At 37.2% G+C, this 24,990-nt stretch overlaps 1 long non-coding RNA gene across 1 annotated transcript in view; it reads left to right on the top strand.

Moving 5' to 3' along the window:
* The window catches only part of LOC131069559 (uncharacterized), a 38,569-nt gene extending 13,981 nt beyond the window's left edge, over positions 1 to 24,588 (top strand). Inside the window, exons 2-6 of the long non-coding RNA XR_009372097.1 lie at positions 23,091 to 23,153; positions 23,261 to 23,338; positions 23,468 to 23,710; positions 23,972 to 24,247; positions 24,373 to 24,588. This is a non-coding gene — a long non-coding RNA (uncharacterized LOC131069559). The remainder of the gene's footprint in view (positions 1 to 23,090; positions 23,154 to 23,260; positions 23,339 to 23,467; positions 23,711 to 23,971; positions 24,248 to 24,372) is intronic.
* Positions 24,589 to 24,990: the final 402 nt, after the last annotated feature.

Below are 24,990 nucleotides of genomic sequence, written 5' to 3'. Positions count from 1 at the left end.
AAATAGAAGAACATGGATACACATAGAAGAATGGTCACAAAAGAGCAAGAAAGGAGAGAGAGAAGATCTATAGTGCTAGTATTGCTAATCTAGCATGACATCCACCTCTCGATCTTGCTGATCACTATTTAGGGAAGGCGAGCAACATGCCAGAGGAGCGATATCGAGCACATCAGATGGAGCTATTACAATATCCAAACAAGGACTATGCTCATGTGGTAAGTCACTTTGTTCGATTTGAGAAGCTAGGATTAGGGTTTGTGAAAACTCATCCGATAAATATTTGTCCACATCAATATATTCATGCTCACTATCAGAAGCATTAGGAGTTGTATTTCCATTGTGAATAAGATTTTCACCCATTTCTTCATCAAATTTTAAAGAAAGAGGAGAAAGAACACGAATAGGAGTAAAACCATCACATGTTTTATGCAACTTATGATTTGGAGATGTTGGTTGAACATCTTGCTTAGGAGAAAAGTGAATCATGTCAACTGTTGGAGTCTGAGGAGACTGAATATTTTGAGGGATAGCTTCATGAGCTCGAACACAACATCTTCGTCAGCGTTCTCTCGCACAACGATTCGATTGAGTATTAGTGGAAGGATGAGAAGGAGGAATACTTGAAAAAGTAGGAGCGTTTCTCTCCTTGATAGTGGAAGGTTTAGGTTGCGGTCTTTTTGGTTGAACAATAGGAGAAGCAGGCCTCTTCTCTCGATAAGAGGAAGGAGGTGGAATTGCGCCATAGAAAGGAGGAATATTAGGTGTAAGAAGGAGACCAGGTCCATCATGACGAGGAAGTATATGCCTAACCTTAGGAAGAATATTGTTGTTCTCCTTAAGAGAAGGTGAAGTCACATCCATAGGAGTAGATGGACAATTTTCCTTAGGAGGGAGATTAGTTCTATTCGAGAGGGGAAGAACCTCATCTTGAAGAATAATAGGAATATCAAGTGTTGGCGATCTAGGTTGACTTAAGGATAATATCATATCACTCTTCCATTTTTGATAAGATTGAAAAAGAGCATCGCTCCTTGATGAAAGAGATTGAAATTGTTTGGGCCAAAAGAGATCAATAGGAACACCGGGGCTTCTTTTGGATGGACAAAATAAGCTATGGTTCACGGTTATGATTTCTCCATTGTGAGGAAATTTAAGACACTTGTGGATTGGAGAAGCAATAGCCTTCATGGAAGATAGCCAAGGATAGCCCAACTTCACACAAAATTTCTTAGAAGAAGGAATAATAAAAAAATCAACATCCATAGATTTAGCATGAACCTCAACAAGAAGGGTGATAGAACCAATGGTAGGACAAGAGAAGCCATCAAATAAATTCACAACTATATTAGAAGCATCATATAGTGGTTTATGCAATCGTAAAGTGAAAAGATATTTTTCAGTTATGACATTAACCATGCAAGAGGGATCAATCAGGGCACCACGGAAAGGGATATCCTTAACCTTTGCAGCTATGTATAAAGGGCCATCGGGTGCTCTAATGGTCTCACTAGGGTCAAATGTAATACAAGGATCCTTGGACGAATCTTGTGTTTCTACCATATTAACCAAGTTTGGAGTCATACAGATGAGTGTTTCAGAAGAGAGAGAATTAGGCACAATCTCAATAACGCTAGAGGTATGAGATGGCAAGGGATCAGTGAAAATCTTAAGATTTTGATTAGGAGGAGCAACTGATTTATTCCCTTTATCATTCACACCTGTCACAAATATAGTATTATCAATCAAGTCTTGAACCTTATGTTTCAATGCAAAACATTTCTCAGTATCATGACCAGGTTGATGATGAAATTGGCAAAAGGAATTGTTATCAAAATGAGGAGATGCAAGTTTGGAAGGATCAACTTGTTTTATTGGAGGAAGTTTGATAACATTTCTATACAATAACTAAGACATAATACTATGCAAAGATTCATTCAAAGAAGTAAACTGTCTTTCTCTTTGGAAAAATTTAAAATATGAGGCACACCTGTTGTAGCATTCACATGGTTGTTGATTGGATCATTGAACTTGATGATGCTTTTTGTTGGTTTGAACTTCGCAAATGGTTGTTGAACACTCTCTCCTTTATCACTCGGAGCCATAGGAGTAGATTGCTCCATTTGACTTGAACAACTAGTTGATAATTGTGGAGTGTTGCGCACAACTATGTAAAGGAAGTAAAGTCAGACAAAAGAAGCTTTTCCTTGATATCTTTTTACAAATTAGAAATGAAAATTCTTTGAATATCATTATTAGGCACATGAAAAGAGATTTGAGCACACAAATGCTTATATCTACCAATGAAATCAGTCACTTTTTCTTTAACACCGTGTTTACAATGCATTAAATCAGTAGAAGTGGTTTTAGGACCAATGTTGTTTTGAAATTGTTGGATGGAACCATTTGCTAGTTGTTGAAAGGAAGTGACAGAATAAGAAGGCAAAGAGAAACACCATTGTAAGGCCTTATCTCTTAGTGTTCTTGTAAACAATTTTGCAAGGAATCGTTGATCATAAGCAAAATCAGTACACAAGGTTTGAAATGTTTTGACATGCATAAGAGGATCACCTTTTCCATTATAGAGTTCCAATTGATGGATCTCAACATGTTTAGGTCGCACAACTTTAACAATATCAAGAGAAAGTGGGCTCGCAACATCAAAGGTGGGCACACTAAACTTGGATTGACTCATGGAAGCGATTTGTTGTTGTAAGGAAGACACAATTTGGGCAAGATTGTTGATTGTCATTTCATTAGAAGAATTCATGTTAGACATAGGTGATTGAGAAGGTGGTGTGATGTTGTTGAAAGAAGGCATGGACTGAGAATAAGGTGGTGGGGCACTATGATAAGTAGGCATTGATGATGATTGGGTAGGAAAAGGGACACTTAAAGGAGGAATAAAGTTGTTGAAGGAATTGCCCCCTTGTGTCACACTGATTGGTTGAGGAATAGTAGGAATACTCATGGAAGACATAGGTAACGATGGAGGAGTAAATGAAGAAGAGGGATTTCCCCCATGACCTATGGTTGTAGGAATGACATTTTGAGTTGAAGTAGCCATGATGTTGGATGTGAAAGTAGGAATACTAGTCATAGTATTGGTCAAACAAATAGAGAAATTGACTTGTGTTGAAGGTTGTGAGTAACCTAGGGTTTCGACACAACTCTTGATAGGCATGACATTAGAATCAACAATATGTGCCATGCCACACAATATATCAATTCCATTCTTATCACTTTGAAGCATGCACTTAAGAGCTTCAATTAATGGAAGAGCTTCACTATTAGGGTATTCTTGGGACATCCATTGTTGAAAGCTATCAAATTGATTGTCCAATGTAGAAATTTGATCTAGAGAAACCCTAGTTAAAGCTTCTTCTTCATCATGAGATCCATCAATAGGCACATGATTAAGATGGGAAGAATTAGCATGATCCTCATTAAAGAAGTCACCCAAATTAGGCTCCATCTCCTCAGTAATTAAACCTTGGGAAGCCTTAATTCTAATGCTTCATCCAATGGGGATAGGATAGGTAGGACTAATAGTGGTAAAACTCATGCACTAGAGGGAAAATTTGAATTTTGAATTGTGGAATAAAGCTTGCAAAAAAAATAAAATAAAATTGAGTAATGGAAAATTTAAGAAAATAATGATTACACAATTTGAACTTTGTTGGAGGAAAGGAATGACACAATTTCCAAAAATGAAAGGAAATTGAAATTTTAAAATTAGGGCCAAGGGAATACCACTTAATTTTAAAATCAGAACTTTTAAAATCAGGGTAGACAATAATTAACCTCTTAATTTTAAAAATTTTTCTTGAAAGTTGAAATGTTGAATTTTGAATGTATTTCCGATTCTAGAGGGATCAAATATCGATAAAATTAGTCAATCTTTCAGATTTAGGCTATTAAATATAGTCATAATAGTCTCCCAAAATTTCGGGAAAAAAACCGAGGACCGTGGCGGGAACGCACATGGTCTTACCAACTTTTTTTGAAATTTGCAAGGATGGATATTATGATGATTTTAAAGCTATCCCCAAAAAATTGGTGAATTTTACTATCTCTAGATGGGCGAAATGAAGGCACAAAGGTGAAAATAGGACCCTATTAGGGTTTTGAAGAAAAAGAGGAATTGAAGTGCAATTTTAAAAAGGGTCAAATCTAATGGATAGGGACACCTTGGAAAATGTTTAGAAATTTGAATGTAAGTGAAATTGATTTGAAATTCGCACAAAATCCAATTAATTTTAAAAATTAGGGTTTGCTGACCTAACCACTTAATTTTGAATTTTGGATTTTGGGAAAAAAGGGGGGAAATTGAAAAATTGAATTGAAGGATTGAAGACAAATCTGAGAACAATCAGAAATCTGAAAATAAAATGGAAATCCAATTTTTTGCACAAGTTCAATATGATTTTTGAAAATTAGGAATTGAACAAGTAACATCTTAATTTGTAAATTTTAATTGCAAATTGAACAAGACAATGAGGAAATTGAATTTGACAATCAAAACAATTTTCAGATCTAAGACAAACACAAGCAATTTTTAAAAATCATAAGTTCAATTTTAATTTTAAAAACTAGGATGTTTTAATGATTTAACCACTAAGTTTGCAGAAATTTGAAACTTGCAAATGAAAAACATGCAATTTTGTTCAAAGGAAAGCATGCAAGATGTCGGGTTCACCAAAATATAATGGTGGGAAAATGATGAATGATAGATCAAGAGGAAAACTAACCCTTTCCCTCAAAGAGAGATGAGAGTTTCACTATTGATTATCCTTCAAACACTTTTCACCATTACATTAGGAAGATAAGGGGTAATTCACTATATTCAATCTCCACACAAAGATGATAGACTAAATTATGAATGAATTAAGAATGTTAAGTTGATCCCCTTATTCCTTTGTTTGGTTTGGAAAGAAAATTGATTGAATTATGTAGTGCAAAAGTGACAAAGAATCGATTATAACTTGAGCTCTGAATATGGGATGAAGTTGTGCACCTGGATTTAGCAGTAAAATGTTGAGATGAAGTCGCCCTACAAATTTGACGAAAAGATGTTCGGACCGTGGTGGAAATGTACACAGTCCTTCAAAAAATCTATGAAACGAAAATGGTTTTTCCATCTTTGCAAATGAACCCCGAATTCGAAAGTATAGTTGTGCACCTGCAACCTACACACAAAAAAGAGAGGGAAATGTGTTGGGATTGGGGGTTTTCCCTAAAGGTCAAACCCCAGTCGTGGAATTAACCAAGTAATGAAAGAAAGTACTTGCAAGTAGATGTAAATGAAAGACCGAATTGTAAATCACCTCAAGGGAGGTTGTAGTAGCAATATTGATAGAAATGTTTGTATGAAATTGTATGTTGAAATCAATCTCCTCTTCAATGATTGAATCCTTGACTTTAATGCAACACCTAGCCTTGAAGGGAGACTTGAGAATGCTCAATACTGGAAAAGAATGCTTGAATGCTTGAATGCTTGATCACTTGTGAATTTTCCACTCATCCAACTTATTGAACTTATGCAAATGAGAGGATGAATGCCCCTTAAATACATGTTTGAAGGATTTGAATTTTGTCATGGGCTGACATTGAGGAGATTTCCTGCTCACTACACAACCCATAATGCATGCTCTAGAAAGGTCCTGCCCCAAAACAAGGAAGGGATAGGGGCACTACGTCCCTATCCAAGGGGGGATAGGGGCACCACGCCCCTGTCCTACCCCTGTCTCTAGGGCAGAGTGCGGACAGAGTGATGCAGAGGCCAAGGAAGAAGCTGTTTTCGTAAGCCAAACACTCTTTGGTCTCCAATCAGGCTAGAGGATTCGAGTTCGCATGCGTGAGGACCCTAATGCAGTTGTAAATTGCTAGGGTCGCAATTTTATGACACTACATATATATGTGTGTGTGTGTGTATAAATAATATATAATATATTATGTATATATACACACATATATATGTGTATTGCCTTTTGATATTTTATGTGTATTATATGTATATGTGTATGTACATATATTGATATATTATCTTTTGATATCTTATTGTACTGTATTGTATTCCTCTCTCTCTCTCTCTCTCTCACTCTGTCTCAGGATCCCACATAACACCTAATGACCTCTTTGGACCATGTATGATATCTCAATGGGTCAAATGGTGTCTTAAGGGGTCATATGTTGTTGTAACACATGTGTGGCTCAACTAGGACGCCATGTGACCCCTAATGACATCATGTGACATGTCTTCCTCTCCCCCCATCTCCCTCTCTCCCTCTCTCTCTGGATCCCACATAACACAACATGACCCTTAGGAGCATATGATGTCCTAAGGGGTCTTACGGTGTCCCAAGGTGGCAAGATGAATCATTATTACAATATAAAAAGCAGTGTCAATATTGCTTACAAAATTCGACACCTAAGGGGTCATACGATGTCCTAAGGGGTCATAGGACACCATATGATCCCTTAGAACACCATACGATCGATAACGACACCATATGGTTTCTTAAAGGGTGGTAGGACACAATATGACCCCTAAAGACACATTCTCTCTCTCTCTCTCTCTCTCTCTTTCTCTCTCTCTCTCTCTCTCTCTCTCTCTCTCTCTCTCTCTCTTCCATTCTCTTTCTCCCTCCCTCGCCCCCCTTCTCCCTCTCTCTCCCTCCCTCTCCCCCCTCTCCCTCTCTCCCCCTCTCCCTCCCTCTCTCTCTCTCTCTCTCTCTCTCTCCCCCTCTCGCTCCCCCCTCTTTCCCTCCCCCTACCCCCTTTATCTCCCTTTATATTGTTGTATTGCAATTAGGTCTGCCATGTAGTGGTCACCATCTGGATGAACAGTAGACCTAATAATCCCAAGGTCCACAATTTGAGCAACAGAGGCTATGCTTTCCTTGATATTAATAGCATTTGAATCAGTGTACAAAACCCATTGTGCATCATCCCTCAACCACACTCCTCCTGTTGTTGGGCTTTGGGTAATCTTTGGTAATGCACATTTTTTCCATCCCCCCCCCCTCTCTCTCTCTCTCTCTCTCTCTCTCTCTCTCCCTTTTCCATTCTCTCTTTCCCTCCCTCTCCCTCTCTCTCCCTCTCTCCCCCTCTCCCTCCCTTTCTCTCTCTCCTTTTCCCCCTCTCCCTCCACACTCTTTCCGTCCCCCTACCCCCTTTATCTCCCTTTAAATTGTTGTATTGCAATTAGGTTTGCCATGTAGTGGTCACCATTTGGATGAACAATAGACCTAATAATCCCAAGGTCCACAGTTTGAGCATCAAAGGCTATGCTTTCCTTGATATTCTTAGCATTTGAATTAGTGTACAAAACCCGTTGTGCATCATCCCTCAACCACACTCCTCCTATTGTTGGGATTTGGGCAATCTTTGGTAATGCACATTTTTTCTTTCCAATTTGTTCCCCTACAATTCTTAGAATACTAAGAGCCACACGACAGAGTTGTTTCCAAGCAGACGGTCTAGCTAACAGTCTCAAATAAATATTGTCACATTTTTGCTGTCATGTCAAATAAATATTCTCACATTTTGCAGTCATGTCAAATAAATAAGAGTTCTTTAAAAGATATGTGTATAGATATTTTATTAATGATAATTAAACTTTAATCTTTCTCTCTCTCTCCCTCTCTCCCCCTTTTCCATCCTCTGTCTCTCTCCCTCTCCCTTTTCCATCATCCCTCTCTCTCTCTCTCTCTCTCTCTCTCTCTCTTGCTCCCCCTCTCCCTCCCTCCCTTTTCCACCCTCTCTCTCCCTTTTCCATTCTCTCTCTCCCTCTCTCCCTCTCTTTCTCTCCCTCCCTCTCCCCCTCTCCCTCTCCCTGCTCCTCTCCCTCCCTCCCTCCCTTTTCCTTCACATTTTCTTTACTACAAAAAGCACGTATGGGGTACTGGGACTATTAGTTCCCTAGTCTGCTAAACATTTTTAATGGCTAACAACACGTACAAAGTACCGAGAATATTAATGTTGGTCTACAAACATTTTTAGGGCCTAACAACACGTACGGGGTTACTAAAAAGATCGCGTACACGGTACTTAGACATATACTTTTAGTTGACCAACTGCGTGACCTCAAAAGAAGTTTTTGAGGTCGTTGAAGGCCCCACTGCAACTGTGTCTGCGCTTCTATGGCTTTTTTATACATAGAAGTAAGTGATTTTTTTTGTTTTTGCATGATTTCAAATGATTGAATTGTTGTTCTTATTAGTTTTGTTAATGTTATTGTGATTGTTTAATACTTTTGATTAAAAAAACAATGATAATTCTCAAATTTATTGTTATTTGATTGTTTATGAACTTTTTTTTACATATATATGTAATATGATTCTATTTAGGACAACCAATATCAACTATGGGAAAAAATAAGTGATGAACGATGGAACAACGAAAGGCTGAAAATGAAAGACAATGTATGAAGAAATTACGTGACATAAGAACAATGAGACAAGAAAGTATGACATTCTCAACACCTCAATTCGATACCAAACGAACATAATGCACCTAATGCAATTGAAGAAGAGACATTTGATTTATCGTATGAACCTAATGCAATTGAAGAAGAGACCACATTGAATAATCAATTAAATGATGAACATACACCTTCTCTATTTGACGAATTGAATGTACCCAATGCACCGATGTTAACACCTTCTAGAATCATTCGTAGGAAACCAAATTATCTAATTGACATAGATGAGAATATATTGAAGCCAATGCCCGATAAAATGAATGAATGAATTGAAGGAAAATGGTTAAAAGAATATGGCAAAACTCTTTTGAAAACTTCAATCAAACTGCAAGATGTCAATTAATTGTTCAAATGATAAAAAAATTGAGTTTTAGGGAGACAATGAAAATTCTAGGCCTAAGATCATCCGAAAGTAACAACGAAAGAACTATTGTGAGAAATCTATTTGATGCATATCAAGCTATTGGTTCAAAATCACGTACTAAAGATTCTAATGTTACTCGACGTGTCATTACATCAACCATAATGAGAAAGAAATAAAAAAAATCATTTGATAAGCAAAATAAGTAAGTCATTAAACGTGTAGGATTTTGCCAAGATCAAGGGCACAATGAAAAGCATAAAAAGAGAGACAATAGAATGACAAGAACCAAACTCTATTCTCATCAATATGCAAATGATCAACTAGATTCATCAATACAATGAATATAGGCCTTCTTATATAGGCAAGGCCATATGGATGTACGAGCACACAATCATGACATGTGGCAATGAGAAACAAGGGTAGGTAAGAAATACTAGGGGTAGGTAGGAGAAATAATATAATATTCCAGAAGAGGTGGATGACCCACCGAATGTGGAGTGTAACAACAAAACAAGAACACAAAAGGTGGAATTTCTCCTACAAGCTCTATCCCTATGTGGACACTTCTCTAAGTGTCTCAAATCCAAACTACGAAGAAATGCATTATCCTAAGTTAACTTAAGTAAAGTGTAATAATATCCATAATGAATATTTATTTACACCAACACCCCCCCTTAAGTGCAACTTAGGGGAATGAAGACTTAAGTCAACAATGCAAGATGGGTCCCAGCTACTAGGCCATGATAGGTACCCATGTACAATATGCAAATGCAAGCAAAACTATGCAAAGCAATCTCTCACAAACGGAGATAGGGAGAAAACCCAATGGGAAAAAAACTCCCCCCCAAAAGAGAGATGAATGTACAAAGGACTCTCAAAGAAGAAGGACAAAACCTCAAAGAGGAAAAAGTCCCCCCATAAGAGAGGAAGGAGAAGTCAGGTGACCCTCCCTAATGACACATCCTGCACCCCCAATAGAGCTCACAACTGCTGGAACTTACTCTCGGTGAAAGGTTTGGTGAATATGTCAGCAACTTGCTCCGCTGTAGGACAATACTGCAAATCAATGACCTACTCCAGAATCAGCTCTTGGATATAGTGCATATGAATCTCGATGTGTTTGGTCCGCTGGTGTTGGACCGGGTTCTTCGAGATTGCAATAGCACTCTGATTGTCGCAATGAAGAACTGTCGGTCGTGGAGTGGTGAATCCAAACTCTATGAGAATCTGCTGAATCCAAATGGTCTCAGTCGCTGCGTTAACAATGCCTCGATACTCAGCCTCAGTCGAAGAGAGAGCAATAGCATGTTGCTTCTTGCTCTGCCAACAAATGGGGCCTGAACCAAGGTGAAAACTGTAACTGGAAGTAGACTTACGATCATCAAGATCGCCAGCCCAATCGGAGTCTGTGTAACCAACCAAGCGAAGTCCTGTGCCTATTGCATAGTGAATCCCATAGTGATGTGTACCCTTGATGTAATGAAGGATGTGTTTGGCGGCTTTCCAACGAAGCTCATGTGGTTCCTGCATGAAGCGGGAAACCATGCCAACTGCAAATAAAATATCAGGGCGTGTATGGGTCAAGTAGATGAGACTACCCACAAGCTGACGATACAAAGTGGCATCAACTGGTGGAGAAGAACACTGAGCCTCAAGCTTGACTCCTGAAAGAAAGGGAGTCAGGGCAGGCTTACAATCAGCCATATGAAAGCATGCAAGTAGATCAAGAGCATACTTGGGCTGTGATAGTGTAATCCCAGAAGGTGACTGTGAAATCTCGATCTCGAGAAAGTAGCGCAAAAGACCCAAGTCAGTCATAGCAAATTTGTCATGCAAAACAGATTTGACCTTGCTAATGATGGATGCGGTACTCCCTGTAATGATCAAGTCATCAACATAGAGCACAAGTATCAAGTGAGAGTCATCCTGGTGCAAAATGTAGACATTCGGATCAGAATGACACCTGGTGAACCCTGCTGAGAGAAGAAAGGAATCCATCTTGGTGTACCAAGCCCTGGGGGCCTGCTTAAGGCCATAGAGAGATTTCCTTAGTTTGCAAACCAAGGAAATATCCTGGATGAAACCTTGTGGCTGCTCCATATAAATCTCCTCATCAAGATTACCATGAAGAAAAGCACTCTTTACATCCATCTGATGTACAACCCAACCATGAGCCGCATCAATAGCAAGTGTCAAGCGAATGGAGTTCATCTTGGCTACAGGTGCAAAGGTCTCAGTATAGTCAACACCTGCAACCTGAGAGAAACCTTTCGCAACAAGCCGAGCCTTATACTTATCTACACTACCATTCGCTGCAAACTTGGTCTGATAGATCCAATTACATCGAACCATCTTTCTCCCCTTAGGGAGATGGACTAAATCCCATGTGTTGTTCCTCATCAACGAACTATACTCTTCCTCCATAGCTTGGTCCCACTCAGGAACCCCTGATGCTTCCCAAAATGTCTGTGGATCGGAAGCGGTAGCAATGAATGCATGTGGTAGATCCTGATGCTGTGATCGAGTTCTCCATGTATCTGAAGGATCCCCAACAAGAGAACCCGCAGACTCAAGTGTCTGTCGAGCCCAACGAGGTCTAGGTGGAGGTGGAGAAAGAGGCTCCTCAACTGCAAGTGGACCCTGCGGAGGTGTAACCCTACGAGTTGGAGTTGAAGGAGTCTCATCATTTGAATCACTAACATCACTATCCACAATGGAGGAAGGTGGAGGAGGTAGAGAGGCTAAGCTAGGAGAGTTTTCCTCAAAGTGAACACTCCTCTCAATGAACACCTCATGTGTCTTAGGATCCATCAATCTATATGCCTTAACACCCTCAGGATATCCAACAAATATGCAAGGCCAACTCTGAGGTTCCAATGCCTTGCGTTTTTGCGAAGGTATATGAGCCCATGCTGGACACCCAAAGACTCTGAAATATCTCACAATCGGTTTCCTACCAGCCCAAGCCTCAAAAGGAGTAATACCTTGCAAAGCTTTGTGAGGAACCCGATTCTGGATGTGTGTGGCACAACTGATAGCCTCTGCCCAAAAGGTGGGATTAAGAGAACGTGCATGTGTCATACAACTAGCCATTTCTTTGAGAGTTCTATTCTTGCGTTCTGCAACTCCGTTCTGCTATGGAGTGTAAGCGATAGAATGCTGTAGATCAATCCCCTCAAATGTACAAAAATCCTCAAGTCTTTTGTTTACATATTCCCTTCCATTATCTATGCGAAGAATCTTGACCACTTTCCCGGATTGCTTCTCCACACGAGTCTTGAAGTCCTGAAATCTGTCAAATACTTCACTCTTATGAATGAGAAAGTAGACCCAAGTGAAACGGGAGTAGTCATCAATGAAGGTGAGGACATAGCGGGCCTTGCTAAATGAAGGTGCTGGAAATGGACCTGCTACATCACTGTGAACAAGTTGAAGAACTTCCAAAGCTCTCCAAGCTTTCCCTTTATCAAACTTCTCCTCGGGATGCTTGCCCATGGAACAACCTGAACATACACCCTCTAAAAAACTGATTTGAGGTAGACCTATGACCATGTCCTTAGTGCTGAGCTGCTGAAGATAGCGGTAGTTGAGGTGACAAAACCGCTCATGCCATAGCTTACTTTCAGAATTTGAATGAGTAAGCAAGGCTCTAGAAGGTGAACATGGCACAAAGTGGGAGAATGAATAAAGCCTTGAGTTGTCATTGACTTGTCCCACTGCTACCAAGGCATCATCATCAAGTTCCTTTACCACAACTGAATCTGGTGTAAACTCAACCTTTTTCCCATTCCCATAGTGAGCGGTTTGGTAGATAGAGAGAAGGTTGGTAGACAAGTTAGGAACATAGAGAACATTTTCAAATGTTCCATCATCCATGTCAACTGAACCTTTCCCTTCAACCTCTACTTGTGTATCATCACCTATGTAAATGTGAGGTACCTTACATGGCTCCAATGAAGAAAACTGTTCCTTTGTAGAACCCATATGATATGAGGCACCTGAGTCAAGTATCCACTGCTGTGAAGAACTTGTTGTAGCCACAAATGCTTGCCCTTTTCCCTTAGACTGTGAGGAAGAGGAAGGAGATGAATCCTTCTTTGTATAGGCGGATGGCAAGTTGATGTTGTTTTTCTTAAGAAGATTAGTTAACTCATCAACTTGCTTTGTGTGGCATCGATGCTCATCATGACCATACTTCTTGCAATATGCACAAGTTGTCTTATCCTTCTTAGGTGGTGTCCCCTTCTTGGAAGAGGATGAAAAATCGCCTTGTGATGGAGAGGATGATTGTCCTTTTTCCTGTTGTGGCTGTGACTTAGATTGCTTCTTCTTCTTCTTGGAATCTTTGCCTTGACTTCCTTGATTCTCTTGATTAGCCACCAAAGCCTTGGACTTTGAAGACTTGAGAAACCCCATGTTCAACAACTTAGATTGTTCCAATATCAACATTTCTGTGAAAGCATCAAATGAAGGCATAACATAGGAACTCCCCACTGTCAAACGATGAGTTTGGAAGCTAGACACAAATGCTGCATATTCTGGTGCAAGCTTGTCCAACAAGTTGAATATCAATTGAGCATCCTTTTTGTCAATTCCACAATCTTTAAGCTTTGCTCTTAGCTCATTTGCTTTGGTGACATAATCTTGGATTATATCAAAACTCTTCGGATCCAAGTTGGTGAGCTCATTGTCAATCTTATACCCTCTGATTTCATCAACTTGACCATACAATTTCTGAAGCATATCCCAAACATCTTTGATTGTGGTACACTTCTCAATATGAAAGATGAGGTCATCTGATACATACTTGCGCAAAGTTCCAAGAGCCATGCAATTCTTAGTGAGCCATTCTAACTGAGCATTAGGATCAGCCTTAGGATCAGGTGGTGCTACTATTGTTCCATCTATGTAATGCACGAGACCTTTTTCCATTAATTTGCTCCAAACTTTAATTTTCCATGATGCATAATTATGTGGAGTTAAAGGTGGAAATTTATGAGGACTCATTGCAACAAAAATGAAAGAGCACAAGGAAAGAGAGGCACAATCACACAAGACACCCCCCCAAATTCACTCAATCAAAGAACCCCCCCAAAAGTGATGATTTGACACTTTATACTTAGTGCATGTACAGTGGGACACTTGCAAAAAATGGCAAAGTGGACTTTTGATTTCAATTTTACAATTGCCTCAATAAGGCCAAAAGAGACTCAAACTAATAGTGCAAGAGATCTAAACTAAGATCCAAGCAATTTACAAATACCAAATAGGCCAAATAAGACCAATTTTTGAAAGTACAACTTCTACTCAAAATCTCTGAAATCTGATCATAGATTATGAAAGAAGATTAAAAAACATGCACTTTCAAAAAAAATGGCACCTGAAAAAAAGGTCGTATGAGCTCAAATGAGGCCTTTGAAGTTGCAGAATTGAGGATTGGACAGGTACAGCTGAGAGAATCTGAAAATTCTGAAAAACCTGTGCACCAAAACCAAAAAATAACCGCACCACTGCGAAGAGCATGAAAAATTAGTCCAAATAAAAAAAAATTGCACCAAAAAAGGAGCAAAATTGAGCAAGTTATAGGCCTCCAAAGTTGACCCAAAAAACCAAACTGCTCAACGGAGAGGGGTCTAAAAATTTCCAAAGAAAATGTTGACTGGGCTCTGGCTGGGCATTGACTGTGCGTTGTTGACTGGGCAGAAGGTACAGATTCCAAAAATAATTTTCAAAAAATATATATTTTATTTATTTATTTTTTTTCAAACTGAAAAATAATTTTCAGAAAAAAAATATTTTTTTTTTGTTTGAAAAAAATCCAAAAATTCCTTACCGTACTGCCCGAATTGGGCAAAAAATTTCCTCCACACCCAAAAATCGATTTTCGCCAAAATAGGTCGAATTTATACTCGATTTTTATGGAAACGGCCTCCCAGACACAATGGTGAGGTTAAAAACGCTCTAAAATGCCTCCAAAAAATGCAGTCCCTCAGATCCGAAAATAGAAGCCTTCCACGATATCTCCAAAAACCAATCAATGAAGCTCCAATGGCTCTGATACCATGTAGGATTTTGCCAAGATCAAGGGTACATTGAAAAACATAAAAAGAGAGACAATAGAATGAGAAGAACAAAACTGTATTCTCCTCAATATGCAAATGATCAACTAGATTCATCAATACAATGAATATAGACCTTCTTATATAGGCAAGGCCATATGGATGTACAAACACACAATCATGACATGTGGCTCAATGAGAAACAAGGGTAGGTAAGAAATATTAGGGGTAGGTAGGAGAAATAATATAATATTCCACAAGAGGTGGATGACCCACCGAATGTGGAGTGTAACAACAAAACAAGACCACAAAAGGTGAAATTTCTCCTACAAGGTCTATCCCAATGTGCACACTTCCCTAAGTGTCTCAAATCCAAACTACGAAGAAATGCATTATCCTAAGTTAACTTAAGTAAAGTGTAATAATATCCATAATGGATATTTATTTACACCAACAAAACGTTAGTAGAACAATATTAAGTAAAGCATTATAGAGGAAAGAAAAAATAGAGGAACCTAACAATAATTCTCTTTGGGCATTCTCGAGTAGACTACCATGCAAAGACAAGGTTGTTGTTGATGCACTAAGAACATTAATTGAAATTTTTTGACATGACAACACAAGAGTTTTACCCAACCAAAGAGATGTTAGAAGGCGAATCGGGTCTACAAATCGTGAGCCACATGCCAAACACTATTTGGATATGACTCAAACAAAATTCTATGAAAAATTCCTTGAAAAGTTTCCTCAAATAAGAATTGTCAAAGATTTTTTGAAGTGGAAAAACCTTTTTATATTAAGATTAATCATGTACGAACCACGTGTTGTTGTAGGATGCATATTTAATTTTGCATGCACTATGATATTTTTTGTCATATTTGTTCTACTTTGCACACTAACGATGTTTTGCAGGAATGCAATATACAAGCACCTCCTAAGTTAGCAAAATAATTTATTTCAAGTGTGCCATGTAATAGACATGATGGTTGCATTTATTATAAGATGCCTTGTTTGGAAGGTTCTTGTGCTATATGTGGTGGTTTGCAACGTTTACTATGATGTGTACGTTTGGAGAACACACATGAAATTGGTATGAAACTAGTTTCTTTTGAAAAATACAAGACAATCACATATGGAGTTAAAGATGAAAAAGATTTGAAGAGATGTGAGTTAGTGAAAAATGATATATGTGTAGCTGAATTTATGAAAATATTTCAAGAGAAACTAGTTTATGAGTACATAATGCATACACATAGAGCTCGATGGTTAGATGAGCAATTCAAGTTATGTAAGGACACATTTCTTCTTGGCACCATTGTCTCTATCATTGATTTTGCTGAAAATTATACACTACAACCTCAAAATAAAGTGCAATCTATGTATTATCATTCTACACAAATTTCTATTTATGTACACATAACATTCATGCATGTAGATGATAGCACAAAGGAGGATAGAAAGGTTGTGAGTGAGTATCACTTCTACATAAGTGATGATCGTACTCGTTCATCAGAGTTTGTACATGGATGCTTTAAAGTTTTCTACGATAATTTAAAAGAAAGAAACATACAATACAACCGACACTTAATATGGTCAGATAATTGTACCGCACAATTCAATAATGCAAGGATGTTTTATTGGTTGACAAGGATGCATATGACAAGCTGTGTACAACATTTTTGGAATTTTATTGAGGCTGGACATGGTAAGGGAGAGCACGATGGTGCAGGAGCATGTGTAAAAAGAGCCCTAGCTAGAGAAGAATTGAAGTACAAACGTGGTGCTGAGTTGATAGATGCAGAAATAATTATGCGATGGTGTAACTCTACGATGGGTCTAGGTAATCTAAGTACGTCAATGGTTCATAGATATTTTTGGTTGATCATTAAATCTAACATTGAAAACTATCTAGATTGTTGTACGGTTACAGGATTGAGTGACATGCACTCATTTATGAGTTCAAATGCAAGTTCACTAGTAATTTATATGAGACAGATGGTATATTTTTGTTTTTCATGCATGTATTTTTTGTGGGAAAAATGTGAATCACAAGAGTGGGTTGAAAAATGGTCTTGTAGACCGTTGGTTTCCATTGATACATATCAAATTCCCAAAGCACTATAATTGAGCTAGATGGAGACATGAGTGGATTTTGACCATGTATTCGACCTAGTGGATTCAGGTGATTTTTTGAGTTAATTTTTTTGCAAGTATTCTTTTTGGTTCATTTTGTTGTACATCACACTTTATTTTGGGTATTAATTATCACTTTATAAAATGCAAGTCATGTGTATGTAGTCATTGCAGAAGAGATCAATGAAGAAGGAACATATTACTTTTTATGTCGCTGTGTTGAGTCTAAAAAAAATTTGACAACCACAATCATTGACAGAGAGGGTATGGAGTACCCAATAGGGTCTGTTGTCATGACAAGAACATGACTTAGGAGATACCTTATCATGAATTTTAATGTTTGGTTGTTCGAAGACTTTGAAACACATAGAAATATTCTTCATTTCTCTAACCTTGTTGTTGCAACAAATATTCATTTGATGAAGTATTGTGGTAGACCTCATAACAAAATTTTATGGAAAGTTCGTGAATTTGACCACGAGGCAATACTTGACACAATACGGGTTAGAGTCAATCCTAAAGGCTCACTTGATTGATTCTACGGTTCATAGTAGAATGATTTTGAGAATTTTGTTTTATTATCGACAAATTGTTCTATATTCGTGTTTTGTATATATAAATTCCCATGAATTGATTTGTACATGTTTAGGGGCATAATTTTCTATATTTAAATGACCATGAGCTGATTTGTACATATTTAGATGTCAAATTTTGGATATTAAAATGGCGATGAGCTGAATTACACATATTTAAATGCCAAATTTTGTATAAAAACACATGAGATGATTTGTAACACAATTTTTTGTATATTTAAATAGCCAAGAGCTGATTTGTCCATATATAGAGGCAAATTTTTGAATAATATGTGACTATGTTTTGAGTTTATGTGATGTGATAATGTCAATCATGACCATTATTGATAAGGTCAATCATGACCATTCTTGATTCTTGTATAATCATGGAGAATTATTTGAGTAATGGGAGTCATAGATTGAGTAGATACAATTTGAACAAAAATTGTTATTATTGTCAAAAAAGTTGTCAAACAACTTCTACATCGAGTCAGTAGGGTATGACTCTTGATGTTTCGGTTCTTTTGGAGGCATAACATGAGCATGCCTAGTGCAAACTTGCCCACTCGGATGTGCTCGTGATGTTGGTTTATGCACACGACGAATGAAATCAATTATAGCCTATCTTGCAACTTTGCATTGCATGTAACTGACGGTTTTTGCAGCAGGCAAATAAATGCTACCAATTTAAAATGGCTCTAAGTCGTTAGAAATTGAGATAGGCCATTTTAGACAAGCCTCACATGACACTACATGTTCAAATGAATCGATCATATGTATCTTGAATTGGGAGAAACAGTTTGTCAAAGCTTGACACTTTTTTGGACTCAGGTGAGTTGAAAGATCGCGCCGGTAGGGTATGGCTCTCAACGTTCTGGCACTTTGGGAGGCATGACAAGAGCATGCCTACCATAAAAATTCTCACCTGAACGTGCTCATGATGTTGGTTTATGCACACGACGAACAAAATCAATTCTAGCCTATCTTGGAACTTTGCATTACATGCAATTGATGATTTTTGTAGCACACAAAAAAAATGCTACCAATTGAAAATGGTTCCGAGTCATAAAAAACCGAGATAGGAAATTATAGGTGAGCCTCACGTGACCCTAAAGGTTCAAATAGATTGAACACATGTGTCCTGGATTGGGAGAAATAGTCCATCAAAGTTTGACAATTTTTTGGACTCAGGGCACTTGAGAGATCGTGTCGGTAGGGTATGGCTCTCGACGTTTCGATGCTTTGGGAGGCACAACAAGAGCATGCTTGACATAAACCTACCCACCCAGATGTGCTCACGATGTTGGTTTGTGTATAGGATGAACAAAATCAATTCTAGCCTATCTTGCAACTTTGCATTGCATGCAACTGACGATTTTTGCAACAGGTGAAAAAATGCTATGAATTGAAAATGGCTCCGAGTCGTCAGAAACTGAGGTAGGCCATTGTAGACGAGCCTCACATGACCCTACAGGTTCAAAAGGATCAAAAATACGTGTCCTGGATTGGGAGAAATAGTTCGTCAAAGTTTGACAATTTTTTGGACTAAGGGCACTTTAGAGATCGCACTGGTAGGGTATGGCTCTCAATGTTCCAATGCTTTAGGAGGAACAACAACAACAACCTAGCATAAACTTTCCCACCTAGACATGCTCGTGACATTGGTTTGTGCACATGACAAACAAAATTAATTCTAGCCTATCTTGCAACTTTGACAACTTTGACAACTCTGACAACAAGTGAGCAACTTTGACAACAACTGAGAAAATTTTACATCTTTTATCCAAATGAGCCCAAACTTTGACAACTTTGACAACAACTGAGCAACTTTGACAACAATTGAGCAACTTTTAAATCTTTTATCCAAATGACTCCAAACTTTCACAAATGGCTTCAAATGATCATTAATGGTCCCAAATTACCTTATTTAGATAAAACAATGGTAAAACAAGATGAGAACCAAAATTTGACCATTGCGAGCATGAGGGTGCTCTCACACCACACACATTGACAAATATAAATGAAATGAATCAAAAGCATTCACTGATCATTACCATGGATCAAATCTGACCATTACCATTGAATCTCATTTTCATTGAAACAAAGAGTTTTGTAGGGTTAATTTAACATTTTAGAAAGTTTATCAAATCATATTCCATGATTGTAATGTTTTATATCATATATTTTTGTTGTTTATATTCATATTATTGATTACATAGGCAAATATTCATTTAACTTTATAAAAGGGCAGCCACAGAATACACTGAACAAATTCTTTATAAATAATCATTTATATATATCAAAATGCACAATAATTAGCACACTGAACAAATTCTGTACGTATCGAATATGCCTATCAATATCAATGAAATGCACAATAATGAACACGATACATATTTATTGGATCAAATATCAACATTTATATATATTAAAAAATGCATATATGCCAAGTCAATACAAGTTTTACAAAAATGTGGCATATGCCATGTCCAAATTGATATACAATAAAAATGTAGAATATATCTACATGTATTGGTTATTCAATGACCACAAATAACACTATATGATCCTATAATTGTGGTGGATCATCAAAATCAAGCCTCTTTGATGCAGTACACGGTTTTGTAGATGGTTGCACAACCACAATTCAAAAGCCAAGTTAGAATCCTTTTGTAGAAAATAGTTCACAATTATCAACATAACTATGCATTTTACCATAATTTATTTGAAATTGAAATGTATATTACCTCATCTGTTGATCTAGGATCTACTGTCTTCTTTCTCTTCTCCTTGTTAGCCTTAGGAGTTTTCTTGAACACAAACTTGAAAGGATCCAAGATATGGCTGAACTGCGAAGGGGCCTATTGTAGATTAAATATAATTAATACAATGTACTAACATATATAGATAAAAAACGCTAAAAATCTACAATATAGAGAACAAAAGTGTACCGGAGCCTCAGATGCTTCTCTAGTAGTCTGAGGAGTGCTTGCCATTGATGGAGCAGTTGTAGCTATTACCTATACGAAAAATGATTAAAGATTAAATACAATTAATACAATAATAAATATTGCAGGTTAAATACAATTAATGTAATATATCAAACAAAAGTGTACTAGAGCCTGACATGCTTTTCCAATACATAGAGGAGGGCTCGCCATTGATGAAGTAGCTATGGATATTTCTTGTAAAAAAAAATGATAAGATTATAATTTATCACAAGTTCACATGTACATGTGCATATAATCACCAAATCAAGAAAATAAAGTAGAGATACATACCTCCACCCTCTCTAGATCCTCAAGCGTATCAGGTGCATTCAACATATCTACATAACTCAATGGGTGTTGTACATATAAAACAAACAAAAAATACTAATCAATCTACAAATCCCAACTAAGACAATTTTAACCTTTTCAAATAATTGTACAACTAAAAATGTGTTCAATTACCTTCTTCCTATGTTTTGGCGTCCTCAAGTATTTCTTTTGGTGAGGACGAGGCCTAGACACAGAGGGGGTACCCTAAAAAAACAAAATTAACGTGAGATATTAGTATAGATAATATTAAACATAATATAACAAATCTAAAATGAAATGACTTGCATATTCCATCAAAAGAATACATAAAATAAGGTGTACAAAATATGATACCGTATAGCCTTGTAGGCCAAAATCGATTGTTGAGAGCGTGACATCATCAATCTGGGACATTTGATCCCCTGACAATGCCTACAAACAAAAAATTGTCAAGCATTAAAGAGAGTTAGTATATCTTGTAATTTTTTTGAATTCAAAGTGTACTATTCTATTTTTACATGTTACAAAATTTATACCTCAGACGTTGAAGTTGCGTTGCAGTAACTGCGGGAGGAATATCAAATACCGCTGCTGCATCCTGAAATGCGGGTATGTATACAAAGATGGTGATAAGAAAAGTGGACACGACCTAAAAAAAACATGAAAAAACAAGTAGCGTGTACGCGGTATTAAAATTTGAAATCACCGCATATGCGCTTAGGTCCGTTGTTCCCAAGCCTAAAGAAAGATATCGCATACACGGTGTTTTTAGGAAAGTGAGCGCGTGTGCGGTACTTGTCAAAAAAACTTTTTTAAAAAGCGATTGGGTCTTATTTTCTTTGTGACCGCGACATTTTTTCCTCTATTTTCTCCACGAAACCGCGAACGGGCTACCACATTTCTCCACCAAACGCTATGGATCAAGGTTAGTTTTTCTTATTTTTTGTCTTTCTTTCTCGTTTATTCAATTTTTTTTACGTTTTGAATTTAATTTCATTTATTTTGATTAGATTTTTTTATTTTTTGTTTCAAAAACTAGATTATGATAATCCACAACAACAACAAGAAGATGCACCTCCTGAAAACCCCGAACAAAACCCACAAGATACACCTCTAGTTCCTCCTTTTGACCATACACGTGAAACACAGGAGCAACTGATTAATCAGTTAGGAAAAAACACATCTAAAATAAATAGACTGATTAATAAATTTAAAATATCCGAGTTTGAGCATCATAAATCCCTCGCCACTAGCCTAGAAACATTAGCTAGTGGTGCCACAACCATTTCCACATAAATTACAAAATGGGGAAACTTTAGAGATATGTGTCATCAATACTATGCTAGTGGGTTATCATACGAGGGAGTGAAAAACAAAAATATTATTAAACAACAAATATATGCCCTTTTTGTTGATCATAAAATTGGTTAGTCGTTACCTCTTAATGCAAAGAGGTTTCCCATACATTGGTGTACCAATGTGCAGATGAAGAAACTTTTTTGGCAGAGTTAGTGGATGGTCTTTGATGATCCACTTTGTAATAATTATGAGGTGCCATTTTATTTTTTGAGAAAAGTATACTTTGATTTTGTCCTCAATGTGCGGCCAAACTATTTTGACATGAGAGAGTTCCATGGTAGAGGTGGTGGCTCTGCCCAAGATAGAGCTGGAGCCCGTAGGCGATTAGCCTTGGAAAGTAGCCGCCCCTAGCACCAAACCCAAGGTGCATCAGGCTGTCCCAGTAGAGCTAAAAGAGTTGATGGAGCTACAGACTCTTTAGGCGGCCACAACATCGATTGGTGCCATCATCCAACATGGGACACAGTTAACACACCCTCTTGTACTAGATGATGAGCCATTAATTGCTCTCGGTGGCAACATAGAGCCCATTCAACATGTGTGTGTCAGTTGCTCAGGGACTGATAATGAGGCCACTACAGATAGATCCACATCTCATTTGTGCACGATTTATGAGAGTAGATGTCAGACCCACATGGTTGAGGATGTGGCGCTGACAGAGGAGTTGATGGATATGTTGTTTGGCCATCAGTCGTAGACACACGTGTGTTGATTTGAATTCATAGCATTTTATTTATTAGGCACTTTAAATTTGTAATTAGATAAATGAATTTTCATTTATACATCGATTTAAATTGATACAAATAATATGCATTTCAGGATGCAACAATGATATCCCATACTCCTCTCGCAATTACTACAACTGCAACTTTGATGCCTGAGGTATAAATTTTGTAACATGTTAAAATAGAATAGTACACTTTGAATTCAAAAAAATTTACAAGATATACTAACTATCTTTAATACTTGGTCCAATTTTTGGTTTGTAGGTGTTGATAGCGGACCAAATGTCCTATATTGATGACATCACGCTGTCAGCGATTGATTTTGGCCTACAAGGCTATACGGTATCATATTTTGTACACCGTTTTTATGTATTTTTTTGATGAATATGCAAGTCATTTCATTTTAGATTTTTAAAATTATGTTTAATATATTATCTGTACTAATATCTCATGTTAATTTTGTTTTTTTAGGGTACCCCCTCCACGTCTAGGCGTCGTCCTAAGAAAAAGAATTCCTCGAAGATGCCAAAACGTGGGAAGAAGGTAATTGAACACATTTTTAGTTGTACAATTGTTTGAAAATATTGAAATTGTCTTAGTTGGGATTTGTAGATTGATTAGTGTTTTTTGTCTATTTTACATGTACAATGGCCATTGAGCTATGTGGATTTGTTGAATGCACCTAATTTGCTCGTGGAATGAGATAGGGTGAAGGTATGCATCTCTACTTTATTTTCTTGATTTCATGATTATATGTACATGTACATATGAACTTGTGGTAAATTATAATCTTATAATTTTTTCATACATGAAATATCCATAGCTGCTTCATCAATGACGAGCCCTCCTTCGTGCACTGGAGAAGCATCTCAAGATCCGATACAATTTTGTTTGATATATTACATTAATTGTTTTTTTACTACAATACTTATCATTATATTAATTGTATTTAATCTTTGATCATTTTTTGTATAGGTAATAGCGACAGTTTCTCCATCGATAGTGAGCCATCCTCAGTCCATTGGAGAAGCATCTCAAGCACCGATACATCATTGTTCTCTATATTATAGCTTTTAAGTGTTTTTTGATATATTTATGTTAGTACATTGTATTAATTGTACATTTAATCTACAATAGCCCCCTTTGCGGTTCGGCCATAATGTGGATCCTTTTAAGTTTATCTTCAAGAAAAATCCTAAGACTGCCAAGGAGAGGAGAGCGAAGACATTAGATCCGAGATCAGCCGATGAGGTAATCTACATTTCAATTGGAAAGAAATTATAGTTAAATGCATAGTTATGTTGTTAATTGTGAACTATTTTTTACAAAAGAATTCTAACTTGGCTTTTGAATTGTGGTTTTGCAACCATCTACAGAGCCGCGTACTGCATTGAAGAGGCTCAATTTTGATGATCCACCACAAGTTTATGATCATATAATGTTAGTTGTGGTCATAGAATGACCAATACATGTAGATATATTCTACATTTTTGTTGTATATCGATTTGGACATGACATATGCCACATTTTTGTAATACTTGTATTGACTTGATAGACATACCTTTTTTTAATATATATACAAATATTGATATTCGATCCAATAAATGTGTACTAAGTTCATTATTGTGTATTCGTTGTATTTTGTGGCTGCCCTTTTATAAAGTTAATTGATCATTTGCCTATGTAATCAACAATATGAATATAAACAACAAAAATCTATGATATAAAATATTGCAATCGTGGAATATGATTTGATAAATTTTCTAAAATGTTGAATTAACCCTTCAAAACTCTTGCTTAAATGTATCCCATTATTGTCAAGCGAGATGGTATGGGTCCCTGGCATAAGCTAGGACTATAATCCTAAGATTTGTAAACATAGGTTAGTGCCTAAATGTTGCCTATAATTGTTGCATAAGAGCCTGGCCATATTTTTGGGTGTAATTACTTGCTACATTTTTAATTAATTAGTTGGGAGATTCTGTTGGGCCTCT

Source organism: Cryptomeria japonica, chromosome 3 (assembly GCF_030272615.1).
Source record: "Cryptomeria japonica chromosome 3, Sugi_1.0, whole genome shotgun sequence".
NCBI lineage: Eukaryota > Viridiplantae > Streptophyta > Pinopsida > Cupressales > Cupressaceae > Cryptomeria > Cryptomeria japonica.
The sequence above is the reverse complement of the archived record's forward strand: the minus strand, read 5'-3'. Positions and strand labels throughout refer to the sequence as shown.